This window comes from Polypterus senegalus, chromosome 14 (assembly GCF_016835505.1).
Source record: "Polypterus senegalus isolate Bchr_013 chromosome 14, ASM1683550v1, whole genome shotgun sequence".
In the NCBI taxonomy this organism is placed as follows: Eukaryota; Metazoa; Chordata; class Cladistia; order Polypteriformes; family Polypteridae; genus Polypterus; species Polypterus senegalus.
Genome location: NC_053167.1, coordinates 23,165,246 through 23,177,959, shown reverse-complemented (window position 1 = coordinate 23,177,959; position 12,714 = coordinate 23,165,246).

Sequence of the window (12,714 nt, the reverse complement as noted above, 5' to 3'; positions counted from 1 at the left end):
AAAGCAGTGGCACATCTAGTGTTCATCTAGCTAAGGTGGGGCAATGTCAATCCTCTCTTCAGATCATTACATTGGCTCCCTGTAGCAGCATGTATTAAGTTCAAATCCTTGATGCTTGCCTACAGAGTAGTGAAGGGGGAAATACACATATAAATGGAAACTTGTGAGGTTCTATACTCATCCTTGGCCACTCAAAACCGCTAGTAAATAGTGAGACATCAAATCACAATCAAAACTCTTTTCATGTGTAGTGCCTGGGTGGTGGAAACTCTGAAGGCTGAACCCCTCAATGTGTTTTTAAGAAGTCTGTTGAGACTCTTTTGTTCAGTGAATTTCTGTCTATTTGATGTTAGCCATTGGGTTTTGCAACCTTGGAAATCTAACTGCTTGGTATTTTGTTATAAGTTCTTCACTTGTCATGATCAGTCCTGCAACACTCAGCCCCAAATAGTCCCAAGACTGACATTTGCTAAATTATTTTAACCTCTTTTGTAAGTCACTTTAAATAAAAGTGTACATCATGCAAATAAATGGAAATAAATAAATTGAACCCTGCAATATTTCCTTCACTACTGGCCAGTGCCACCACACGTGACTCTGTGATAAATACTGTAGGTCCAATTTTACTGCACCTGAAAAAGTTCTTGGTATGCTGTTCTTTCTGAAAAGCCACTATTTTGAATAAAGATTACTTTCTGAGTGCTGTAGTATTATTGCAGTTTCAGTATTAAAATGTCACCCACCTTAAAACCACTTTATTGATAAATGGACACAGTGTGTTTATCAAGTCAATTCAAGTGGCTTTATTGTCCTACCATCCCTACATCGTATTGCAGCATACAAAGCCATGAAATAATGTTCACCAGGGCCACAGTGTATCATATATATAAACAGAAGACAACTGCAAGACAGGTCAAGAACTATAATATACTCTAAATAGATTAATAATATATAAGTGAATCAGCAATAATAATTTGAAGCAGTGATAAATAAATGATTAATAAATAATAACAGTAATGTAAAGGAGTAATAAATGTACTGCATCTAAATTTGCAATTAGAGGCAGATCTGAGGGCAGGGGGCAGCATAGAGCTCAGAGTTTGGACAGCCAAGGGGCAGAAGCCATTGGAATTGCTGGCAGAACTGGTTCAGATGCTAAAGTACCTTCTGCTAGATGGAAGTGGGAGAGGTGGGAGTGGATACAACACTTTATAAGGATGTCTTCAATGGATGGGATGGCACCAGTGATATTTTGTGCATCATGCACTATCCAGTGTGTGACGTTATGGTTAGAGACACTGCAGTTCCCAAACCTGATAGTGATGCAGCTAGCTAGAATGCTCTTGCTGAGAATGCTGAGAATTATGGGGGGTAGTTTTGTCTTCTTCAGCCACCAAAGGAAGTTGCATCTTCTTGGCTATGGAGGTGGTGCTAATTGACCAAGTAAGGTCTGCTGCCAGGTGCACACCAAGGAAATTGGTGCTCTTGACCAGTTTCACCACAGAGTCCTCACTGTGCAGTGGGGTGTAGAGAGCTGGGCTTTCTCAAAGTCAACAATCATCTCTTTCGTCTTGTCCACATTAAGAGCCAGATTGAAAAAACAATCGTCATTTCTCCATTCTGTAAGATGAGTCATCTCCATTGCCAAGATCTTCCACCATTGTGTCATCCGCAGACTTCACAGTGGTGTTAGAGCTGTAGGTAGCTTGACAATCATGAGTCAGTAGAGTAAACAGAAGTGGGCTGAGTACCCAACCCTGGAGGACACCAGTGCTCAGCATGATCGTACTGAAGAGGGTGTTTCTGTCATGGACTGTTTGGGGTCTCTCTGTCATTAAGCCCAGGATCCTGTTATGCAAGGATGTGTTTGTAGCCTAGCAGTCCCTACTTCCCTATGAGCTTCTGAGGGATAATGGTGTTAAGAGCTGAACAGAAGTTAATGAAAAGCAACACTTCATTTGTTGCTTGTAATTTCACACCTTTTGGTGTTCTGCTCTATTATGTTGCTCTACCTGTGCATTTTTTATACTTTGAGTCACTTTAATGATTTACTTGTGTTCATTTGATTGATTGGTGATTCAGAATTGGCCCCCTTGTGGGTATGGAATAGACTGCAATCCCATCTAGGGCTGGTCCAATACTATTCAGTTAGTCTCTTGCCCATCATGATACTAAAGATGGCTTTTGAATTCTAATTTTTGTTTTCTTTTCTAAAGTGTTCTAACTGCTGAGAATGACATTATATAAAAGTAAGGCCGATATTTAAGAGAAACCTCCTTAGTGAATAGACCTGCACTGGGTAATAAGGCCTTACTATATCTAGAGACTATTAAGTCACAAAGAGCTGACATGGAGACCCTGAGGTGTGGTGTTGCCATTGATGAGGCTGAGGTTAAATTCTTCTAAAATGAAGGCACTCAGCAATAACAACTGAATGTGCAAATGCAGCATTTACAAAGAGGAACTCCAGTTGAAGATTGAAGAGCTCATCCTCCTTGACCAAACATTTAGACGTGACACCCACCTGAGCTGTTAATTTGTGGCTTCTTTGTTTACAGCGTGCATAATTTGTTTTGGAAGGCAGTTGTTTTCATTGCTTTGTGTATCACCTAATAAGTTAAGGTGGTTAGTGGTTCTTTCTTTCTTTCTTTCTTTCTTTCTTTCTTTCTTTCTTTCTTTCTTTCTTTCTTTCTTTCTTTCTTTCTTTCTTTCACCTCATTTTGCCCATCTTAATTAGTCTTAGTTAGGTACTGCTGCACCTCATCTGTAAGAACCCTGAAATAGACTCCCAGCCTGATCGTTGCCTGTGTGGAGCCCACTTAGGGTTCTTGTGTGAAGGTAGCTTTGTTCTCCATCCATTCTGCTTTTCTCCCACATTCCACAGATGTGTCTATTCACTTGAAACGCAACTCTAAGTAGATTCCTTATGGGTGGTTGTATCCAGCAGTGGAATGAAGGCACATTCAATGTTATATCTTTCCTTCGGTGGGATGATCACACTTTACAACATCCCTTATTTTTATTTTTTTGCTTTCCTCCAGCTTAGCTAAAATCATTTTATTTAATTCCTGGGCTCTGAAGGAACGCCAGAGTTTTAGTACTACCCTGGCAAACCTCAATGTAAAGTATTTATCATGCCAGTAAAACCACATTGTGGGTACTGGTGTACTCTGCCAGATGAGGGTGGCACCAAATCAAAACACTTCTATTACACTGTACACAGATGGTCCAGCACCAGTTATTCCCCTACTGTAGTAAGGCTGCTTTGCTCTCCATATACTCCGTTATTTGTACTTTGATACACAAGTGAGTTTGTTTGTCAAGGTGACAAAAACTGTGTAGAACCTACTCTCTGCTCTGAAAATTGTATATTTTCTTTCTCCAAGATACACATGCAGTAGCCATGGAATTCGTCTCCTCAAGAGTCTCTGTGCAGTACAGTGCATACATTGCCAATGTATCTATTGTCTTCAATAGTCAAATGGCCATGAAGAACCTTGTGAGGATAAAATAGTCATGAGGTATGTGTCTGGTAGACACAGAGAAGTGTGTAACATTTGTCTTGTCTACTCCAGGATATCAGAACAGTGTAGCCTCTGCCCTTTAGTCTCAGAATTTTGCACTATCTGTGCATATTGTCAGCAAATCTTCCTTTAAAAGGTGATAACATCAGAACGTTTGAAAGATTTAGATTAGATCAGAACAGGCCATTCGGCCCAACAAAGGTCACCAGTCCTATCCACTTAATTCCTGCAAAACAACATCAAGTTAAGTTTTGAAAGTCCCTAAAGTCCTACTGCCTACCCCACTACATGGTAACTTATTCCATGTGTTTATGTTTCTCACATTTACTGAAGACTGAAGATTTTTGAGCTCTTCAAGCACTTAATGATTACAGCTTTATGGATCTCCTTTACATAGAGTTGTCAGTTTATTAGGTACATCTATCTAGTAGTCATTTGAGCCTCCTTTGGCCTTCTGAACAGCATGAATTCCTGTAGGCTTTGGTTCTACAGAATGCTGGATGCATTGTTCAGGAATGTTAGCTCATGGAGAAATTGGATGGTTGCACAATCTTACTATGAATAGCCATATCCACTTCATCCCACAGGATTACCTATCACTGGCATTTTTTTAACCATTCTTGGTAAAACCTTGAGATGGCTATGAATAAAAATTCCATGATGACAGCCATGCAGAAGGTGGTAAAACCAATAATCCAACTGTTCATTTTTGTGTTACTAACATCACCCATTTTCCAATTCCAGTGCTCATCTGATTGGCTAATTGATTCTAAAAACGATGGACTGATTTGTATCATATACTGCTATCACTTGATGTATGACATGCAGATACTGTAAGTAGAGTTTGTGTAATGATGGGTGCAGGGTGGGTGTACCTAATAAATTAACAATCGGTATGACTGACACATACACAGTCACTTAACCCAAGGGCTGCAGAATGTGTAGCTTTTTTTGCAGAAGTCCTAGAATTATGCCATGTTATTGCTTAACGGACCCACGGTCTGACCCTTGAAGGTCCTCTGGTTATGAAGCTCCTCTTCTTGAGAGTCTCTGAATAGTACAGTTCTTCTGTTTGAAATGTTCAGCATCCCTGCCCAAATGGCTATTGGTCATGTACCTCTTCTCCTTGAAGATGGCATGATTATGAGTTCCTTTCCTTAAGGGACCTCACAATTGTGTGTGTGCCTAATGGTCCAGTGGTCACGCATCTCTTCCCCTCAATGGTCACAGAGTCATAGCTGGACTTTTCTGATACTTAATAATTCCATCTTCATGGACTTCCTATTTTTGAGACATGCAAAGTCACCCAGTTCCACTTCCCATGTTTCCAAGACTCATTGGAAACCTGACCCCTTTACCAGAGCACCAGGCCAGTCCATATTCTAATCTTTAAAAAAACCCAAAATTATATAATGGTGCCTGTTGGTTTTGTAAGTCCTTATTCCCCAATATTATGAAGTTCCCTTGATTAGGTACATCTTATTCATAGAGCTGTACTCCTCCTTAATTCCAAGACTTGTTCAATTTTTCTTCTTTTGGGTCTTTCACAGTCATGCAGTTGTGGGGCTTTGACTAAGAATTGTGGTTAATATTTCTAGCATGCCTCCTTATTATGTGTGGGCCCCATCTAGGGATTGTTCCATCTTTCCCGGGACCCTGCTCTGGATAAACAGGTTTGGAAGATGCATGAATTGATGTTTTTTGGTCCTGCAGGGTTTCTTTTCCCTTCTTGCATCAGACCTGCAAGAATTCCTCTACTTTGTAAAATGATAACCCATGCTCACTTAAAACTTTGAATACCCAGGCCCTTGGGCTTGTGCTCATTCTTATAAAAAGGGCCACATCTCTCTGCTGGGGCTGAGCCATCAGTGGCATAGAGGGCCAGAGTCACCCAAGTTTTGATTTCCTGGTGCAAATATAAGATGCTGCAATCATCTATCTTTAGTTTTACAACAGGCTTCCGGCCTTGTGTGTGTAAAAAAACAACAACAAAAAATCAAGGTCACGTAAGGTAACCTCAAAGAAAATACCAATGAAAACCAATCTACTAGAACCACAATCAAAACAGGAAGCCGAGAGCACCAGAACATGACACTGTGAGCTGCTGCTTCTCAGAGGTGCAACTGTGTGTGTGCTCTGTGCTCCCGTGCAGCAAGGTAGGAGGGAAGTCAACAAAGACATTCACTGGTTGGGTCAGGACTTCCTAAAGCAGAGGGAGAACAGATCTAGACAGCGCCCTTGGTCATATGCTGAGCCGTGAGGAGTTTGGAACCAGCACTGGGCCAGCGGCAATCTTTATCTTTGTAATGTGGTGTCTGTTGTTTATGGTGGTCCTTATTCCTCATTTGCAAGGCCCAGAGTTTCTGAATGCACATGTAGAATATGTAATATGGATAGAATGTCAATTTTTTTAGATAGTTCCCAATACATTTTTGTAAAATGCTTGTGTTTGAATGCACTGGCTTCTTAAGAACTTCACAATCTTTCCTCCAAGATTCCTGCTGTTCATTTTTGGAGTTACTGTAATCTTATACTGTGATAACAGACCACTTCGGTCTCTTTGCTCTTAGGGACGGATGGTGAGGTTGCCTTGCTAAACAAAAGCTGTTTTGCTCTCATTTCTTCCACAGTTTTTGAACCCAAGTGTTGGGAAAGCTTATCCTAGAAGGCAACTTTGGACAGTTTGCTACTCCATTCACTGGCACTAGGTCAGCCTGCATGTGTTTGCACTGCAGGAGAGAAATGAGTGTCAAGTCTGACATGGGGAGAACATGCAAACTCCTTGCTGCTCAGGAGTGGTGAGTCAGCAGCATGAACTGCAGGGCTACTCGAATGGCAGCTGTGGTGGGTTTGTTTTTTTTTTCGAACAAAGTTAAAAAGAAGTTCCCTTATTAAGTACACCATTACCATGAGAACACATTGTTTATAATAATTTGTATATTTTTAATTATTGGGACTTCCCCTTTATTTTTTTTTTATTATATTTTTATTGCTGGTGTCTAACTCTGCTGTTTTACAGCAGCTATCTTCTGGTTTAATAGAATATGAGGTTGTGCACAATGCTCCATGGCTCAGTTTACATAACCAAATCTGATATTTACAGGCCCATGTCACCATCTGAATCAGTCACACATGTTTTTTTTTACTTCTTTTATGCTGCTGATTGTTATGTTTGAAAACAGCACTTCTTCTGGTGGATTTGTCATCTGAATTAATAATAGTAGGTGCAGTGTAGATCCTGTGTAATGTTCAGGTCAAAGGTGCAATAAGCACTTTACTTCAGGGTCATACTGGCGTCTGTGACGTGAAATGAGCCCTTAGCGCTTCTTAGTTTTGTTACACCTGCGCAGTTGTGGAAACAGTCATCGTTACACTGAGTGCCAAACTCATTGTAGAGTCTTAGCTGTTAACTCCTTTTTTTGGACAAATTTAAAGAGGATGTTTTGATTCTTTTTCTCATTGATGTTCTGTTTCTTTTGGTAGAGAATAAACTTTGCTTGTAGTATTCATTTTCTCAGTCTGATTATCTTTTTATGTGATTATGTTGGAGCAGCAGCATGGGGTGCATGGAAGCCAGACTGTTGTTCATCTCATGCTACTAGTATTAGTAAGTAAAGAGAGCCCTAGGCAAATGAACATGAGAGGATGGTCAAACTCCACATGGACAGTGACCAGACTTCGATTTGAGCTATCTACATGAAAAATGGAGGACTCTGGTTTACATCCTACCATGGTGACGCACCATGTTCTTTGCTCCATGTGGACCAATTTGCATCATGAAAGTGAGCACAGCAATATACAGAAGGATTGATCTGTGGTATAACTCTGTTTTAGCTATGATAAAGCACAGGGATAGGAGTGGAGGCTCCGAGTGCAAAAGGAGGTATGGCCAGTGATATAGGAGATTGAGATAGTAAGACAGTTGGTATATGACAACAGTGTGCCTGGAGTAGATGGGAACCTGCGATGGAGCACAAGTCTCATGGCCTGAACTTTGAAAGGGTGAGCCCCAACGCTTAACATTCTTCATTCAGGCTGTCTACTTTCTATTACCAAGTCCTTTCAAACTGTTCTGCTGGAGGTTGATGGGAATTCTGAAATGCCTGCTTTGCTCAGAAAAAGGAACCCTGGAGCACATCTTGAGTTGATGCAAGATGGCTTTGAGGGAAGGGAGATATAGGTGGTGGCATGATCAGATTTTGAGAGCCTTAGTAGATACCATCTACAGTGCTATCACCCAGAAAAAGTTCCACTGGCCAATACCAGTGAGGATTGTCACCTTTATTATAGCAGGATAGAAACCACCAAAACACCTGGAACCCTCAACCCTGATTTCACAAGTTAACTGACCACAGTATTTGATTGGGAACTGAGAGTTGATCTAGACAGATGACAAAAGAGATTGCAGCAACATTACTGAGATCGGACATTGTCTTGCTCTCCAAATCCTTTCAGCAGGTTATACTCATGGAGCTTACTGTTTAATAGTAGAAGGATCAAATCCAAGACAATTAAAGCAAATGATTGTGATATGCAGAGCTGGAGATACAGCGTTGGGGGACTAGGTGTAATGCAAGGTGTGAGTCAATTAAAGTAGACTGCAGAGGGTTCGCTGGTCAGTCCTGCTGAAAAACTCTTACCATCCTTAGCATCAATGAGGCAAACAAGAAAGACTGGAAAGACAACCATGGAGGCCAAGGAAGCAGTCTCTAGGTGTTTCTGGATTAAGCATCGCCTTTGCATAAGTTAGGTCATGATAATCACTGACTGGGTCACCCAGGGTGAGAAAGTCTGATTTTGGAAACCCAAAACTCCCAATGACCCCAGGAACATTATTAAAGATGTGTCAAGGAAAAAGAAAGTTGGCCTGATGAGCCTGGTGAGTCTGCAGGGCTCTTCAATCAGCCCAATAATCACAGTTATGTGCTTGAGACAGAAATTCAGCCCCCTGCTGTCAATAGCGATCCCTCCGAGTGCCTATCACCACACAATATGCCTTTTACTATCATCAGCTGTAAACTGTGAAGTTAAAGGCCTTTCATGTTGCTTTTCACTTACTGCTTATCAGAGGCATGTGATCTGCCCTGCAGCCTCTGCCGTGCCTGCCATCACTCCATTATCACCCAATGCTAGGCTGTAAGGAGAGATAGTGTCATTCTACTGTGATGTGTAGAGAGGGGGTATGGGTTTGGTGCTCAGGATCTCCTCTGCCTTGATGTACATTGCAGAGGGTCTCAATGGGCCATGGCATTCACTTTCACTTAGAGAACACTCCTGAGTTTAATCCCCATGGGAGCTGGTGACCAGGATTACCTGTTAACAAGTAAGAGCTCTGTCAGCCCAAGCTTGTGAAATTCAGTCTGTGGTGTGACAAATGACCTTCCTGTTGTACGTGGTGGGCAGTTGGTGGTCAGCTGACATGTCCCCAGGTGCTATTCTTGAACAGCTTAGCGGGGTTGAGGTGCTAATTCTCCTTGAATGTCTCTGTTGATTTGCTAAGCCAGTTTCACAATTTCTTGGAATTTGAAAGAGTGCAGTGTATCAAGAAAAATGCAGGTCATATCTGGAACTGCAAAGTGCACAAAGCCACAAATAAATCATGTTCAGATGTGGAGACCTTGCTCACAATTACAGAATTGTGTTTCATTCTGAAGTTTGCAGAAGAAAACAGAAATATTCTTGGTTCAAGTTCCTGATTATTAGACCTCCAGTCTTTATGATGGGTTTGCTGTTGTAAAAGTGGTCAGGAAAGGTGATGCCTGTCTGACTCCTTCAATCTGGAGACTCGTTTCACACTAATCTCACAAAGAACTTTTTCACACGTAGAATTGGAGTCACCGGTGTAGTGCAAAGTAGCACCCTGGGGGCCCACACTTAGCTACAAGTGCATGATGGTGAAGTCATTGGCTTCATCAGCTTGGTACTCTAGTGTGAACAGTATCTGAAAGAGAGAAAGCATGGCCTCCATGTACTGGCCAGGCTGCATCACTATTTAATTTTAGGTTAAAGACACTATTTCTTGAGTGTCTATTTCCTGAGATAATTACATAAACACATAACACATCGAGGTGCAAGGAAATCTGAGAACTGGCCACAGAGGAATTTGGCTGACTAAGGATATTGGTGCTGTTACATTTCTTTTGCTGCATCATTTGTGGTGGTGGAGAGGTGTTAATGTCAGAATATTCTCTGACCAAGGCTGCCATCTTTCTCCTCTCTGTTAATTGGGCTGTTCTAGCCAGGGACACTGGAGTGTTGCACCCAAAAATAAAACTATGTTAGAATGAATGATCAACTCAAATGTTGCTAACAGACTTGTATTCATTCTGTTGAGCTATCCTGAAATCTGTACTATTTCCACAAAGGAACGTTAATCATTTTGTTATTTAGTCATCAATTATAAGGGGTTTGCCTGCGGGTGCTCCAAATCTTTATGCTCTCTTTGTCTTTTTTGTTTCACTGGATATCTACATTTTACCAAGCAGGGGGCAGTATGCCATATCGGTTAACACTCCTGCTTCATACCTCCTGGGTTCTGAGTTCCATTTCTAAAACACTTATTCATATCTAATGTGATCACAGCACTATATAGCACCTTTCCACAGTGAACACTATCCCATTACAAACACAGCACCTTAGTACGGTTGTTTCCTTTTTGATTTAATAAATGGAGGTCAGGAGAGCTGAAGGTCACTCAGGGACTCAGACTGAGCCCAGAACTATGTGGTGTAATATTTTAGAGCTCCGAAGTTCTGGATAGTAAGCTGACGTACAAGGATGGAGTCATTGTTTAGGTTGTGCTGCTTTCTCCAGGGACCTCAGTTCATATTCTGGCTTGGTCATGCTCTGCTCGTAGTTCTCCTAGTGTCCGTGTGGCTTGCACATGACATAGACCGAGGCAGAGTATGTGTAATCCCTTAGCATGCTGGCAATTGCAGTCCCTTTCAGGTAGAAGGGAGTGAACTCTACAATGGGCTAGCATCCATGCCAGAGTTGGGTTCTGCCTTGTACTAAAGATTCTGTAATAAACTGTAGGAAATCCTGGGGGTAGAAAATATTTATTCTTATTTTATTTCATATAGCGCCTCTTTTAAGGTGAACAACTTCCCAAGGCACATTCGGAAGACAAATCTATAGTATAATCCTATCCAGTATGAGCACAGGCAGCTTCAGCCACTCGTTCAGGGTCACAGACAAAGTCAGAGACAGGGATGGAAAGGGCAGCCTTCAAAGTGTAACGTCACGTAATGAGCTGAAATGCACAGCAGGACTTTGGTGGTGCTGCTTTTTGTCCCCACTGCAGGGATGCTTGAGCGCTCACCTTGTGCACACTGCCACTAGCAGATTTCTCCCACATTTCAAAGATCAAGGGGCACTGGGAGTGTGTACGTGACTTTGTACCTTGACGCTCTACACCAGCTTGTTACCTTAAAGTGTAAAAAGCGAAGTTAGCAAATAGATGGTGGCCAGCCTCTTCTCTCTCTTGTCAACTCCCTTTCTCCTCTCAGAATTTCACTCTCATCTCTGGTATGCAAGGCTTCTTCTAAACCACTACCCCTCACCTCTCAGTGGTCTCTCCAGCTGCCAGTTTACTCAGTTAAATATGTTCATATGCTTGCTACATTTAATAGCCCTCAGCCTGGATCCCCTGTTTCACTTCTCCCCACATTGTTCAAAGGGATATTTATTTTCATTACTGTAACTGGGTTTGTCATCCTGTTTTTGCTTTGAAGTCTCTAGCGTCTTGTTGTCTTCCTTCAATGCTTTCATTTCCAAATTCTCTTTTACACATCTTCTTATATTCCTTGGTCTTTCATGTGTTCCTTTGTCTATGCACATGTGTAAACTTTTAAGTTTGAGTAAAGTATCTGGTAAACTTCTCCTTGCTCCTAGATGGAAGACTCCATACCTCATTACACTAAAGAATTAGCTGTCCACATTTTATAATCTGGTTCCGCTGGAGCTGCAACTAATGGAGCATCCAATCACTCTATCCATGACTGAGTTCTGCTCTTTCCATACTTAAATCTTTTATGAGAACAAACTTGTGACCAGTGACATACTTGTAGGTAGAGCAGGTGGAGCAGTTACAACGGTAGTTGCTTCTCAAGACCTTATCATTAACATGTTTGCCTACCTGAAATTGGAATGAAAAACTTAATGTAGATATCATTCCCACAACTCCATAACACTTAATTATGAGTAGTGACCTTTATTTTAGCTTATATGCTTGATGTGCCTCATGGATGGTGGTCATTTTTAATTCAACTTAGCGTCATTCCATGTTGGGGGGATCGAATTTATGTTTCCCCTGTGGGGTCCATCAGATTCTAATTCTGGCACTATTGTTATGCAGTCATGCCCTTGGTTGATTGAAGTGGCATGGTTGGGTGGCACTGCTGCATTTTCTGGTGGTACGGTTTGTTTCACACATTGATTGCTTCTCTTCCTGGCATGTTAATGTTTAATAAAAAAGGATTTCTCAAAAACCAAATAGACAATGGTTATTATGCTAACACAAAGCTTTCTGATGAAGACTTTAAGTTGCTTTAGAATATGAAACTTGTTGTAGGGCTGCAACAGAAGAGGCAGTTGAGTTTGTCCATGTAGTTATAGCTGTAGTGAATATCAGGTCTTCATTATTAATCATCAGAAAATGTTGTCGACGCTGGTCTTCAGCTTCTGTGAAGAAGGTGACCCACACTGTCTGGAATGTCACCAGGATAATATGCTATCAAAACTGGGCTACACGGTGGATGGGCACAGCTGAACACAGTATGACTTTGCTTCCTCCAATGCATTCAATGGTTTTTGATAGCTTGGGTAGTTATGTGGTACTATGTTAGACTTTAATGTAAATAAACATAAAGTATTATATGTAGTGATGAGCAAAACAGACAAGTTCCTCAATTGATGCTAAAATTAATTCTGCAGTCAAGATTTTAATTATGGAATGTGAAACTCACTAAATGAGTGTTTTAGAAGTTTAAAATGCTTTTAGGGTTGAAAAAAGTATACTGCTCCCTAAAGCCTTGTTGACACTTTTGTGTTGTCCGGTGTTCTGTTCTGCATACATAAAATCAATTCTAGTTATGTAAAAATTTACTTGCTCACTTCACTGTGCAAGAGTGCAGTGTTTTTTAAACATCATGACTCGTTGCATATTTTCCACATGAAGATGAACTAAAAT